Source organism: Salminus brasiliensis, chromosome 9 (assembly GCF_030463535.1).
Source record: "Salminus brasiliensis chromosome 9, fSalBra1.hap2, whole genome shotgun sequence".
NCBI lineage: Eukaryota > Metazoa > Chordata > Actinopteri > Characiformes > Bryconidae > Salminus > Salminus brasiliensis.
Window position 1 is genome coordinate 24,657,923 of NC_132886.1, and position 13,892 is coordinate 24,671,814.

Consider the following 13,892-nt stretch of genomic DNA (forward strand, 5'->3'; position numbering starts at 1 on the left):
AAACACACCTTTTGTTTGGTTCCTATCCCCTAAGGAGCTTAAGAACTGAGGCGTAACTTTATGCCCGCAATGGTTTCCGGGGTGGACCAGTCATATGCATAAACAATCAATGCAGTTAACTCATGTAATGGGAAACTAAAGTTGGTTTGGTGTTTCCTTCTTGTCATTGTTGTCAAAAGTGTGAAATGTATAATGACAATTAGCATTATGCCTGCATTGTGAGCTATAGAGAAATTAAGCGTTGGCATTGTAGCCAGTGTTAAGGTAGCTAGGCAAGTAATTTATTAAAACCACACAAGGCTGCATATGTTGTTTTCGCTCACTGCAAGTTCTGGCAAAGTATCCAGGGTCCTCCTCTGATTTTACCCAGCAGTCACTTATCAGTGGCAGCCCACATGACCAGCTTCCTGACTATTAAGTCTGTCATTTCCTTCTTAACTTATAAAAATGTATAAGCATCTTTATATGCTGTGCTCATATTTTCAGCAACAATCGCATTGTTAATATTTGTGATTATTACTCTCACACTTTACATCTTTAGTAAACAACAAAGCTTGGGGCCTGTCCCATGTAATTCTATTTTTTGGGTTCCCAAACAAATACAGTCACTGTAAATCTTTTCTTTTGACTCCTTTAGAACCTATATGTAGGCCAGTTTTAGAGGCCCTAAAATAGAACTTGGTGGGACTCCACAAGATATAAATAAAGGGTTAACCAAGGTTTGGAAACCCCTTGATTAAATGGCATCCACCACTTGAAACACAATTTTAAAGTAAACACCTCAACTGTATGTATATTCACCTATTGAATATACATACATGTGTATGTGTATTCACACATTGACCAGAAAACGATTTCCCAAACACTTACACACAACAAAGACAATGTATCTACAACCATCCATATCAATCTCAAAAAAGGAAAGGCAGTTTTAATTATTAGTAGTTTATATTTTATGTTAATGTTGAAAAGGAAAAAAAAGATGATGGCAGCTGCAGTACAACAGAGAAACATACACAGTTTAGCTGATGAATGAAAAATAAATTGACCTATTTCAGGTAATGCTGTGGAGCTGAGACACACATTTTGTAATGCCAAACCACACACAGCCTACTTTTACTTTGGGTTATCTGTTGCTGGTGAGTGTCCACAGAATGAGAATTTTATGTTGGTTCAAAAGTTCAAACTTTAAATTTATCTTGAAATCTTCAGGATTTATAGCAGTTTTATTTATAGCAACTTCACATTCACATCTCCTGCAGTTTTTCAGTACAGTGGAGTGCATGCCCTTCAACAGCATAAGTCCACACATTGACTCATTCAGAATAAAAGCAGTTTCAGAAATCATGGAACTTTAAACAGAAAAAGAAAGTTGCAATGCTAAATGACTCTAATAGATGAGGAGGAGTGGCCATGCCTTACAGTGACAATACAGCCATGGCTGAAACAAGCCCCACCTACTGAAACAAGGGCAAATGAGCTCCTGTACATGTGCAGTAGAAATAAAGCTTTATAGGTACTGTGAAGTTTTACAGATTTATAGAATCTATTACGTTCTGTAATACTCTACATATATTCTGTAATAACAGCTCAGTATCTCTGTGAAGACAAAATCTCATGATTAGCTATGTTTCACATGAATTTAATGATAGCCAGCCATGTTTCGAAGGAGGCATATGTCAATCCTCACCCTCCCAGTGGCGGAAGTACTACATGCGATAGGGGAGAACACTTAAGAGTGGGTTGGGTATCTGGTGAAGACCCCACTCCTGAGTTTAATAAAGAAGAAGTGACTAGGTAACAGTCAAACCAGGCACATAACACTCACACTAATGGGCAAGACATGGCTATAACACTACCCTTTAAAACTGCACTACACAGTAAACTAAAATTCAAATGACTGTTGTTCATAAAACAGTGTGCTCCCACATACTATGTGACTATTTGAGATGTTGTCATTTTGAACGTGATAGTGATTGGCGCATGCACATTTAAAAACTGCACACTCAAAAACAGAACATGTTCCATGTACCTGCTGTGCTATTTTAGGAATGTACACTGGCCTGTAGGGTTTGTTTGTGCAGTACAACCTCTGTGTACAACCTACATCTTTCCCATTGGCCCCTGGCACCATCTGTTTTCATACTTTGTTCACTGACACACAGCTGTATGTAAGTGAGCTCATCTGGGCTTTGATTTTACTGCAGACTGCAGAGTACAAATTACATTTTTAAATTACAAGTACACAGCATTTTGAGTGTCAAGTTTTTATGGTTTATCTGTTGAACTCAAAGAATTTATTCAACTTAGTACAGTATCACAAACTACTGAAAAAAAATAGTCTTTATTTTTTTAATGACCTCAAACGGTTGGAGGAAAAGTTATTAGAGTTTACAGTGTACTTACTCAAGCTTATTAGGTCTAACAAAATTAAACATTCATAGTTAAGATACATGCTACAACACAAGTTTTTTCAATGAAATATGGTGACGTTTAGGGTGTGCCTTATGTTTGGGCGGTGCAATTTGATAATGAATAAACTCACCTTTCCCATTGACCCCTGGAACCATCAATTTGCTTACTGGGCATGTTTTTCCCCCTAGCTCACCAGGATTGTGTAGTCATGCAGATGGATATATGGTACATGCAGCTTCACAGTAGAATAACTAATCATTCAGACTGCAATGGGCTCAAGTAAACTAACTATCGAAACAAGGCCAGAGAGAGGAAAAAGTGATTACAAATGAGGTTAAACATGAGTGAAAGAATGAGGACAGTCACTGAGGACAAAAAGAGGTCAAAATGAGAGAAAAGAAAATGTCAGCAGGATGGCAGTGAGGTAGATGGAAACAAATGTTACATTTTATGAAATGAATTTGTTTTCAGCAACTGAGACACAATTTCATTGTTGTTTTCTTCTCATTTGATTTACACACACTGTGCAACCCTATTCCTGACCTTAAAAACAGTCAGGGGGCCTACAAAGCTCTACATTTTTTAAGCAGTTACACAAGTGTCTTAATTTACCTTTCACAAGCTAATGCTCATTCGTGGCAACATAATTCTAGTTCTAATACTGATTCAACACTGCTGCATTTAAACCCTGGTGCTAATGTAAGTGTAATCCAACAGGCCAATCATATCGCTGCACGTAAAAATGGCAATACCCCACCCACCCTTATTCTTTTACTTTATCTTACCAGAGTTTGCATTTAGATGAATTTACAGTAGAGGAGAGGAAGGTCTTCTTTAAGATAGTCGGAATATGACGGGAGTATTTTTTCTAACTTTTGTAGTCATGACTCAGTGTGAGTATACACGTTTTCCACTTTTTAAATCTACATGATCTCTGAGTGCATTTGAATATTGTGCTGGTTTCCACAGACATAGACTAAGCATTTTGGACTAAAAAGCAGTGGCATTGATACTTTACCATTGACAATTTTTAGTCTTTTAGTTTTAGTCTTAATCTAGAAAAATTGTCCCATACTGTGTAAAGTTCAGTTGTTTCTGAAAGATTTTTTGTTTTTTGAGATTGGTAGAATATCACTGCATTTCTGTATCTTGTAATTTTAAAATGCTTTTGGAGGCTTTGTCTCACAGCCTGAATCAACTGTGAGGGTACGTCCAGGATTATCCACCATTCTCAAGTGCCACATTCAATCAGATGGGAAGGTCTTTTCAATATTCTGGCTCAAAATCCCCCTTAATAAAGCTCCAGTCTGTATCGCTACAGCTAAAGCCTTTGTGGATAAAGTGGTCATGTGTGAACAATTTGAAAGTCATTCCAGAATCAAAGTGGCATGGAATCAAAAGTCCTTCAATTTGTCGTTTTCACCAGTGGAACAAACCGATATTGGTACATATGTTTGTGGAATGTTGACTTATGAACATTTGATTTTTGGAAATGAGACTAAGTTGATTCTTGAGAAACATACAGATGGTAAGTATGAGATCTGCAAATTTTCTTTTTGTGAAACATTACTGAGATGTGACAGTGAGAGATCTTATTATATAAATGTAGTGTCATAATTTTTCTTCCACTATATAGTATATATATATATATATATATATATATATATATATATATATATATATATATATATATATTTATCTTATAAATAACAATATTCTAGTTTTAATTTATTCTTAATTTATTTATTTATATAAATATGTGTGTGTGTGTATTTAAATTTAAGATCTTGTTTAATCAAACTTTTTTTTCAGTTTTTCATTTTTATTTAATTTGTTGAAGATGACTATTGCCTGCAAATGTACTGTAAATCTTATATTACAGCAGTTTCACCAAACACTGCAATCACGAACAATGAACAGAAAGAGGGTGAGTGTGATGTGATTATTAGCTTTTGCTACACAGCCAAAAGTGCTTTATTCTATAGTCAACTTTATTGTAAAACAATCGGCTAAAGACTGATGCCACTAGATTATTAATCACATTGTAAAAACATATACAGTACTGTCCAAAAGTCTACAGGCATATTATAAGCGCATATTTAAAATAATTTATCATGACATGAAGTGTTTTTACTGTGTTTTTATTATATTGTAAAATTGGTATTGGACATTAAGTCCAAGAGGTGCCATGAGGAGAATTTTAAAAGTGTTAAACAAATACAAATTTTACTGCTTTAAAAGTTTTTTTTGAATGCTTGTGCAAGCAGTATGTTGCTTTGCAATTGGGCCTCATTCACCAATATCTTCCCAATCATTTTTTTAGATTTATGCTTAAAAAAAACAAAAAAAGTCTAGTTCACATTCAGAATTGTTCACAACAATGCTCTAATATTGATGGATCCTATTGTGGTAAAATTAAACAAATCCCAAATAAGAAAACACTGACTGACATAATCTTTGTGAAAACTGCATAAGTGGGTTAAGAACTTTCTTTTTAAGAACAGTTTGTGAGGCCAATTCATTTTGAAATTGTAATAAGCCTCATTTAGTTTGACTTCACCTGATGAAATATTTTTCAGCCAAAATCCTAATATACTTTCTCGTCTGAACCAAGGAAAAATGCAAGTGTTTGAATACCTAGTACCAGCATTCGCAGCAACTAATGTGGCATCACTGTTTCTCATCATTTGGCTCTGTCATCTCTTAAGGAAGAAAAGATCAGGTAGGAATGATTGTGAAAAAGGCTGATGTTAAATTTTCCTAAAAAAAAAACAATACACCAGAAGAACAACATTTTATCACCTTGAAATACTGTTTTATCCACACATTTGATCACTTTCATGATATGCTGAACTGCCAAACTTTTCCATATTTTCCTTCATTTGCATGTGCTGTTATAAGTGATACATATCTCAACTCCTCCCCATAAAAAATACCACCAAACAAGTCCATTTGGTCACACATGCAAGGCATCAAAAATGATATGTACCTGAACACACATTCAGCCAATTAACTAATATATTTAACAATCAATTTATGATATTTCTGGACAGAAAATGACAAACTATTTTAGCAGTACATGAGGGGAAGGTGACTCACTAGCGAAGGATTTCAGAGAGCAGTAAAACTAAATTCAATATCAAGTATTTAACAACTTTTAATATGGCTTAGCCTATAATGAAAAAAATCTGATGTGGTTAAAGTCACCAACTCAGCACAACAATTCACTTTACAATGAACACTGGTACTTTGTAGTAAACACTAGTCTTTGGAAAGTGGATTGACATTTTTGTTACATTTGAGATCATGTTGATATGGTTTGCAATAATTACACTTGTTTTGTTTTTACACCAATGAGTGCTTTTTTTTTTTTTTTTAAGAACCCACTGCTCTGATTTTTGGTGTCCATTTAAAGCTCTGTGTGTCATGATTATACATTTGCTCATGGTCTGGTCCTTAGTAATGTATTTATTTATAAATGTCATTGACAATCTTAAAAATATATATACAATTAATAGTGTTCATTATTGTCATTATTATTTGTATGTTTTTATAGGTGCGACAGTTGAAGTCAGTGGCGCAAGTGACAATGTAAGTGAATAGTTACAAGTGAATAGATTAGCTATACAAAAATATAACAATAATCACAATGCTTTGCATATATGTCATAGAATTGAGATGGTTTGTAATAAATCTGTAAATAATAAATGCTGAGAATGTATATCATGACCTTTCCTCTGTATTTAAAACAGAAGACAGATGAAGTAAACTACGCTGCTCTCAAATTTGGCAACAAACCGAGGAGAACTGTACAGAAGAGGACCAGTGTCAACACCACAGTCATATACGGAGCTGTGCGACACCAAGAGGAATTATAACTCAGTGCATATCCTCAATGTGCAGTGCAGGGTTCCTGTTTACAATGCTGCATTAACTCCCCACTCAACACTGGGACAACAAGGGGTCTGCAGAGACGAGAGTATATTTTTCTCTGTAGCTTCAAATCTGTTAAGTGCCAATTAACTGATCTTCCTTAGTAAATAAAGGGTATTAAAAAGAGTCTATCCTGCTTTTGTTGGAGTAACTGTCTACTATCCAGGGAAGGAGGCTTTTTACAAAATTTTGGAGAATTGCTGTGAAGATTTGATTGCATTCAGCAACAAGAGCAAATGGTGAGGTCAAGATGTTGGATGATCACCACCCAGAATCACCTCATGCTCAATGCCCCAACTCAACACAAGTATTGGATGGAGCACATCCATCATTCCAGAGAGCGCAGTTCCACTGCTCCACAGATCAATGCTGGGGGCTTTATACCCATCTAGCCATGCCTGCTTTTAGACATGGTGCCAATAGGTTCAGGTTTATCTGCTTAATCAGTCCTATTCTACTGTGTGTGTGTGTGTGTGTGTGTGTGTGTGTGTGTGTGTGTGTGTGTATTTGCACATGTGTTTCAGCAATAGCTGCAATATAAAGTAGATAAATGCATTTATTATATAAGGGGGTCCACAAACACATGGACATATATTTCTCTCGCCAAGACGACACTGTGAAACATATCTTACTCTGCCCCAACTTGATCTTTTTTTCTGGTTACTATAAATTACTTGTGGCTAATGAAAAAGACACTGGGCTATAGCTATGATCTCTTTTCAGTCCAGTAATATGGAACATGTATTTCATACAGCAGTGTTGATGACACCTTATTTTGCAAACACCATCTACTACAGTCTTATTACAGACCTGAAACGTATAGTCAGTCTTTTGTTTTGGGCCAAATCATTACAACTGTCAAATTATTTACTTAGCAAAGCACTGAGGCATGCAAATCCTGACATCTTGACATCTAACGTAAGTGAAATCAAGCCGACCAATCATACTGCTGCATGTAAAAGTGGCAATGTCCCACCCACTCTTTTCCTTTATCTTACCAGAGTTTGCATTTAGATGAATTTACAATAGAGGAGAGGAAGGTCTTCCTTAAACCAATGTCAATATGATAGGACTATTACTTCTAACTTTTGCAGTAGTGACTCAGTGTGAGTATACACATTTACCACTTATTAAATCTATTAAGTATTTGTTTAAAAAAAAAAAAAAAACACGTTTTGGCAAGATTGTACATACAGATTAAGTGTAATTTTGATCTGAGTGGCAACTGTGATTATAGCTTTAAAATGTGAAGTTGTTCCATGTTTAGTTTTATAGTTGTTTGTCATCACTGCATTTGTGTTTCCTGTCATTTTAAGATGCTTTTGGAGGCTTTGTCTCACAGCCTGAGTCAACAGTGAGGGTACAGCCAGGATTATACACCAGTCTTGAGTGCCATGTTCATCTAGATGGGATCTTTTCAATATTCTGGCTCAAAATCCCCTTTAATAAAGCTCCAGTCTGTATCGCTACAGCTAAAGCCTTTGTGGATAAAGTGGTCATGTGTGAACAATTTGAAAGTCATTCCAGAATCAAAGTGGCATGGAATCAAAAGTCCTTCAATTTGTCGTTTTCACCAGTGGAACAAACCGATATTGGTACATATGTTTGTGGAATGTTGACTTATGAACGTTTGGTCTTTGGAAATGAGATTAAGGTGATTCTTGAAGAACATACAGATGGTGAGTATGAGATGTGCAATGCATACTATTTGTTAAACATTACTGAGATGTGACAGTGACAGATACATTTATTATGTTAATTTAGTGTTATCATTACAGCAAAGCTCATCTGGATTTTTATTTAATTTTACTAAAAATAAGTAAATCTTATAAAAGCTTAATTTAGTCTTCTTATTTAAGTCTTGCTCAGTGATTGTTGGCTTGTAAGTTTCATCATTTGGAACCTGCAAATTGTACCCTTAAATATTTTTTAATCCAATTCCTAGAACAATATATAATACCTAATTAAAATGTGTTTTTAATGTGAAAAAAGATTTTTTTTTTGTTTTAATAAAAAAAATCAGTTTTTCATTTTTTTTTCTAAGATGACTATTGCTTGCGAATGTCCTGTACATCTCTTATTGCAGCAGTTTCACCAAATACTCCAGTCACAGACAATGGACAGAAAGATGGTGAGTGTGATGTGATTTTTAGCCCATTAGCTTAATTACTAAAAGTGCTTTGTTCTAAAATTATTTCTGTTAAACATTCATATGACTAGATTATTATTTACAGTGTAGAATGTATATATAATTCTGTGCAAATGTCCTAAACACATTATTTATCATGGCAAAAAGTGTGTTATTGCTCATAAAACATGCAGGCACAAATCAATACAGTGAAAACATAACAGGGCATTCTTATTTTAAAGAAAGTAGCTAAGACCTTGTGAGCTAGTTTGTGGAAAGGTTTATGGTTTGAGATTTTTCCTGACTGCCCCAATCGGCACATACAGTACATATGTAAAATTAACCAAGTCCGTGTTGGACATTAAGTCCATGTCCAAGGCTGCCATTAGGAGAGATTTAAAAATGTTAAATGAACACAGTAACAAAGGTCAAAGGAAAGGTAAAATCACTGCTTACACTAGTTATTTGTATTGTATTAAGATGTCCTACTGCTAATTATATAATTGTATTATGTCTCACTCTTCAAGTACAGCAAATGCTGATTGCTGAGATAAATAGCATTTGAATAAAATGTTTACAGATGCCCAAAACCTTTGCATGGTAGTGCAGTAATATAATATTATGTAATATAAAAACAGTGCCTATAAAAAGTCCACCGTGAAAACAAAAGAGCACTCCACTCTTAATCATGATCATTTGTGAGGAGGCCTGCTCTAGTCAGATTTACATCTGTGCCATATTTCTTCTATTTCTTAATAATGAATTTAACTGAACTCCAGGGGATTTTAAGTGATAGTTTTTTTGTAGCCATTTCCTGATTATACTCTCGAAAAAGCTTTTCTCATAGCGAAATAAAGAGTTCTTTTGTCTTCATGGTGTATTTGTAACCAGGAATACTGATTAATCAGTGACAGTCAGACAGTCTTTATACTTATCACTTAAGACACATTCACTGCACTCAGGTGCAACTGTCTCATTTGTCTCAACTGCAATGTGTGTCATGTTCAATCTTGGCCAATCTCAGGACTTTAAATAGTTGAATATTTTTGTAAGGCACTGCCTAAAGGCCAAATTTAGTTCGAAATTATTTGATGAAATATTTATTGTAAAATATTTTGCTTCAAATCCTAAGTCACTCTCTTTTCTGACCCAAGGAAAAATGCAAGTGTCTGAATACCTAGTACCAGCATTAGCAGCAACTAATTTGGTATCTGTGTTTCTCATCATTGGGCTCTGTCATCTCTTAAGGAAGAAAACATCAGGTAGGAATGACTGTATAATAAGGCTGTTATAGGCTGAAATAACATTTTCTTTCAAAATTACCAATACACCAGAAGAACAGCACTTTATCACCATGATCTGCTTATTTTATTAATTGCATGATAGGTTAAACTGCCACACATTTCCATACTTTTCCTTCATTTGCATGTGCTGTTCTAGTGATGCATAACTTAACAGAAATAATAAAGAAATACCACCACAACAAGTCTGTGGGTAAATGTCCCAGCATGGACTATTGCATCATGTTTTGTATAATGTTTGGTCACACATGCAAGGCCTCAACAAATTCTACATGCAGGTATTAAAAAACAGATATATGGGGGTCTCAGTTGCTCAGCAGTTTATTAAGTTACTATTATGGCCTGAGCCACGGCACTTTGCCTTTAGCGTCCGAAGTCCAAGAGAGCATGATTGACCATGCTCCTTCCGAGTGGGTAGATGGTGCTCTCTCTTTTCATGACATTTAAGCAGTGTTGGCTGGCACAGGCGTCTGTTAGCTGTTGCAGTGGAGCTGGGGAACCTGTGCTTTCCTCAGAGCTCATTTTCTGATAAATGTGGTCATATCTTTTTCACATTTCACTGCTAGTAATCTTGATCACACATGGAATTTATAGTGTTCATTATCATCATTATTATTTGTATGCTTTTGTAGGTGCGACAGTTGAAGTCAGTGGTGCATGTGACAATGTAAGTATAGTTACTGGTGAATTGATTAGATTTCCAAAAGTAAATTAAAAAAATCACAATGATCGCAATCATTAGATGAATATATAGATGGTTAATCAAGATGGCTTCTAATGAATCTTTACATGAGAATGTATATCATGATCTTTCCTCTGTATTTAAAACAGAAGACAGATGAAGTAAACTACGCTGCTCTCAAATTTGGGAACAAACCGAGGAGAATTGTACAGAAGAGGACCAATGGGGACCATAAAATCATATATGGAGCTGTGCGACACCAAGAGGAATTATAACTCCTAACGTAAATGTGATGTGCAGGGTTTCTGTTCACAATGCTGCATTAACTCCCCACTCAACACGGGGACAGCATGGACTTTTCTTTATATTGTTTCCATTGTTAATTCCAATATTTTCATATACTTTTAAATTAATAATGCCATTTAACATTTGATCTGGTATTGCTCTGTCTCCACCAAAGGCCTCAAGGGGAATTACATGACTGTCAATGTTCTCTATTTACAACCTCTACAATTCTATAACATCATTATAGAAGTATGTTTGTCTGTGATTGGTTTAATCTTCATTTTTGTGAAACAAGGAAGTCAGATAAAACTAAACTACAATCAGATGCCGCCTACATAACCACAGAGTACAAGCGTTACTGTCAAAGACCAACAGACTCAAGCATCAACACTTGCTAGATATGACTTTGACCTTTAAAAACTGTTCTTTGGAGATATTTGGCCATAAACATCAGAGATGGGTTTGGCATAGACATATAGATGTGGAAAGGTACCTTAAATATGCTACATTTGTATCCCAAGGTCCTGGACAACTTGTACAGGCCTACAGTTACAATGGAAAGTCCCTCATACGAGCACACATTTGCAAAACAAGGTGCAAAACATCAGGTGTGCCCGCGATAAAAATGCATCAAATACCTAGACTGTCTAGCGGTTTGTTGACTGTGACAATTGACTGCTTGTTAGAAACATGGCTAAGAGAGTTGTCCAAAAAGAGAAGAGATCATTGTCTAGCACAAACAAGAAAATGATACAAAAAGAGATTAAAGTCACTGAATGTGGCTGTTTTTTTGTTTTGTTTTTGTATGGTTTATACTGGTCCATTCAAATCAAATATCCAGCTAAAAGAAACAGCTTAGACACGCATGAATTCCATGTTTATCTAAAGTGGGCTGCATTGGTTTATACTGGTCTGGTTTACTGCTGTATACTGGCTTTTTTAGATTATGTAAGAAACTAAAAAACATCAAAATGGAATATTTGAAAAGGTTTTATTATGTCAGCAAAGATAAAATATATACGATTTAGCTCACAGGTTGCGATCAATCCTATTAGTACTAAAACACTACACAGAAACAAGAAAGATTTACACAGCACAGTGTCTGTCAGTCAGCTATTCATACAGCAGTCCCAGCACGTCTACATGCATTTAATGGCAATTTTCTTACCTTCAAATGCTTCTTTAAAATCGAGTCGTTTGAAGCTGAGAGAATATTTAGTGTTGTAAGTCATAATTCACTTTGGGCGGTGACATTATTTTCTTTTCCTTTTAAAAATGAAGTTTGGTTTACATTTTTCATTAGCAAATGCAGTTCCACAGCCCACCAGGGAGGGCAAGCTGAAGATTCGCCAAAGTCATTAAATGTGAGTCTTTAAGAAACAAATAATAACTCACAATCAGCATCAAGCCGTGACCCTGTTTATGCTGTAATGTAATCCTGCTTGTAATCCCTCTATTGTTAAATTCTAACTGTAATCTACTTGCCTTTCCACTGTGCTACCCAAACCCTGTCCATGAGCTTTGTAAGACTATAAAGTAATTATTGTATAGTTAATAGTAAACTATCATAACCATTGATTCACTGTGACTTACTGAGTAATTAATCAGTACTCCTTGGCGGTTCATAGTAGTGATTAAGGTGTTAATGCAGCACTAAGCTAGTTCCTGCTTAGTGCCTGCATAGTTACCTACTACCTATTAAACACTATTGTGAAGTCTTACCGCAAAAACATATATGTGTTATGTGTATATATACACACACACACACACACACACACACACATATATATATATATATATATATATATATATATATGAATGAATGTCCAGTGTGTACTTAATTAGGAATTTGAAGAAGATTGTTATGTAGATTGCAGTTTGGGCCTCATGGTTCGGTACAGCAAAAAAAAAAAAAAAAACCAAGCAAAAACCCTCATTTACTTTAAACAGACAGTCATGCAAGTGTGTTATAGTTACCTCTGAGGTTGTTAGTACATCATGTAGGGTGTTAAGCAGTAAAATATAAGCATCTTTACTGTGTTTCTCCAAACATTCTGTTGTTTAGCAACGCTGATACACTGTCCTTGTTTAATCATCAATGTCCTTGTTTTTCATCAAATGGAAAAAAGGCAGAATGTTGCTGTAATATTATTAATTTTCTGAATTGAAATGACTGATTAATATAACTGAAAATAAAAGAATAAATGTAAAAAGTTTTCTAATCTATGACTAGTCATGACCTCTGGTAGGCCAAGCGGCCTGTTCCCTGATAAGCCCAGTCAGTTCTTTAAACCAATATTGGGTTTTTTTTCCATCTAACTCAGATCTCTGTCTCCTCTACTCTGTACTCTCTGTTCTGTATAATTTTCTGTAGAAACCATTTTGTTTTTATCTCTTTAATCATTACAACTAAACCAGTATCTTAGTGAATATATCAAATGTAAGTGAAGTACAGCTGGCCAATCAAATTGCTGCATGTAAAAATGACAATGCCCCACCCACCCTTTCCCTTTATCTTACCAGAGATTGCATTTAGATGAATTTACAGTAGAGGAGAGGAAGGTCTTCTTTAAGTCAATGTCAGTATGACAGCACTATTACTTCTAACTCTTCTAGCTGCGACTCAGTGTGAGTATACACATTTAATATTTACAAAAAGAGTTTAATCTGTAAAAAAAAAAAATTTTTGCAAGATTTTACAGAGATAGAATGAGTGTAGTCTTATAAATAAGAGTGGCAACAGTGATTATGGGTTTGATATTAAGTAAAGTGGCAAGTTCCATATTCAGTTGTTTATGATAAAGGTTTAAGTTTTCCTTATGGCAGTCAGTAAACAATCACTGCATTTGTGTTTCCTGTCATTTGAAGGTGCTTTTGGAGGCTTTGTCTCACAGCCTGAGTCAACAGTGAGGGTACAGCCAGGATTATCCACAAGTCTTGAGTGCCACGTTCATCTAGATGGGATCTTTTCAGTATTTTGGCTCAAAATCCCCCTTAATAAAGCTCCAGTCTGTATAGCTACAGCTCAGACATTTGTGGATGTTGAAATGTGTGCACAATTAAAAAAACAATCCAGAATCAAAGTCACGTGGAACAAAAAAAATTTCAATTTGTCATTTTCGCCAGCGGAACAAACCGATATGGCAGC

At 35.2% G+C, this 13,892-nt stretch overlaps 1 long non-coding RNA gene across 1 annotated transcript; it reads left to right on the forward strand.

Annotated features, from left to right (window-relative positions):
- The first annotated feature begins 9,660 nt into the window (after positions 1 to 9,660).
- On the forward strand, positions 9,661 to 10,655 carry LOC140561818 (uncharacterized). The gene is made up of 3 exons (XR_011980099.1): positions 9,661 to 9,738; positions 10,410 to 10,444; positions 10,609 to 10,655. It is a non-coding gene; the product is annotated as an uncharacterized lncRNA (long non-coding RNA).
- Positions 10,656 to 13,892: the final 3,237 nt, after the last annotated feature.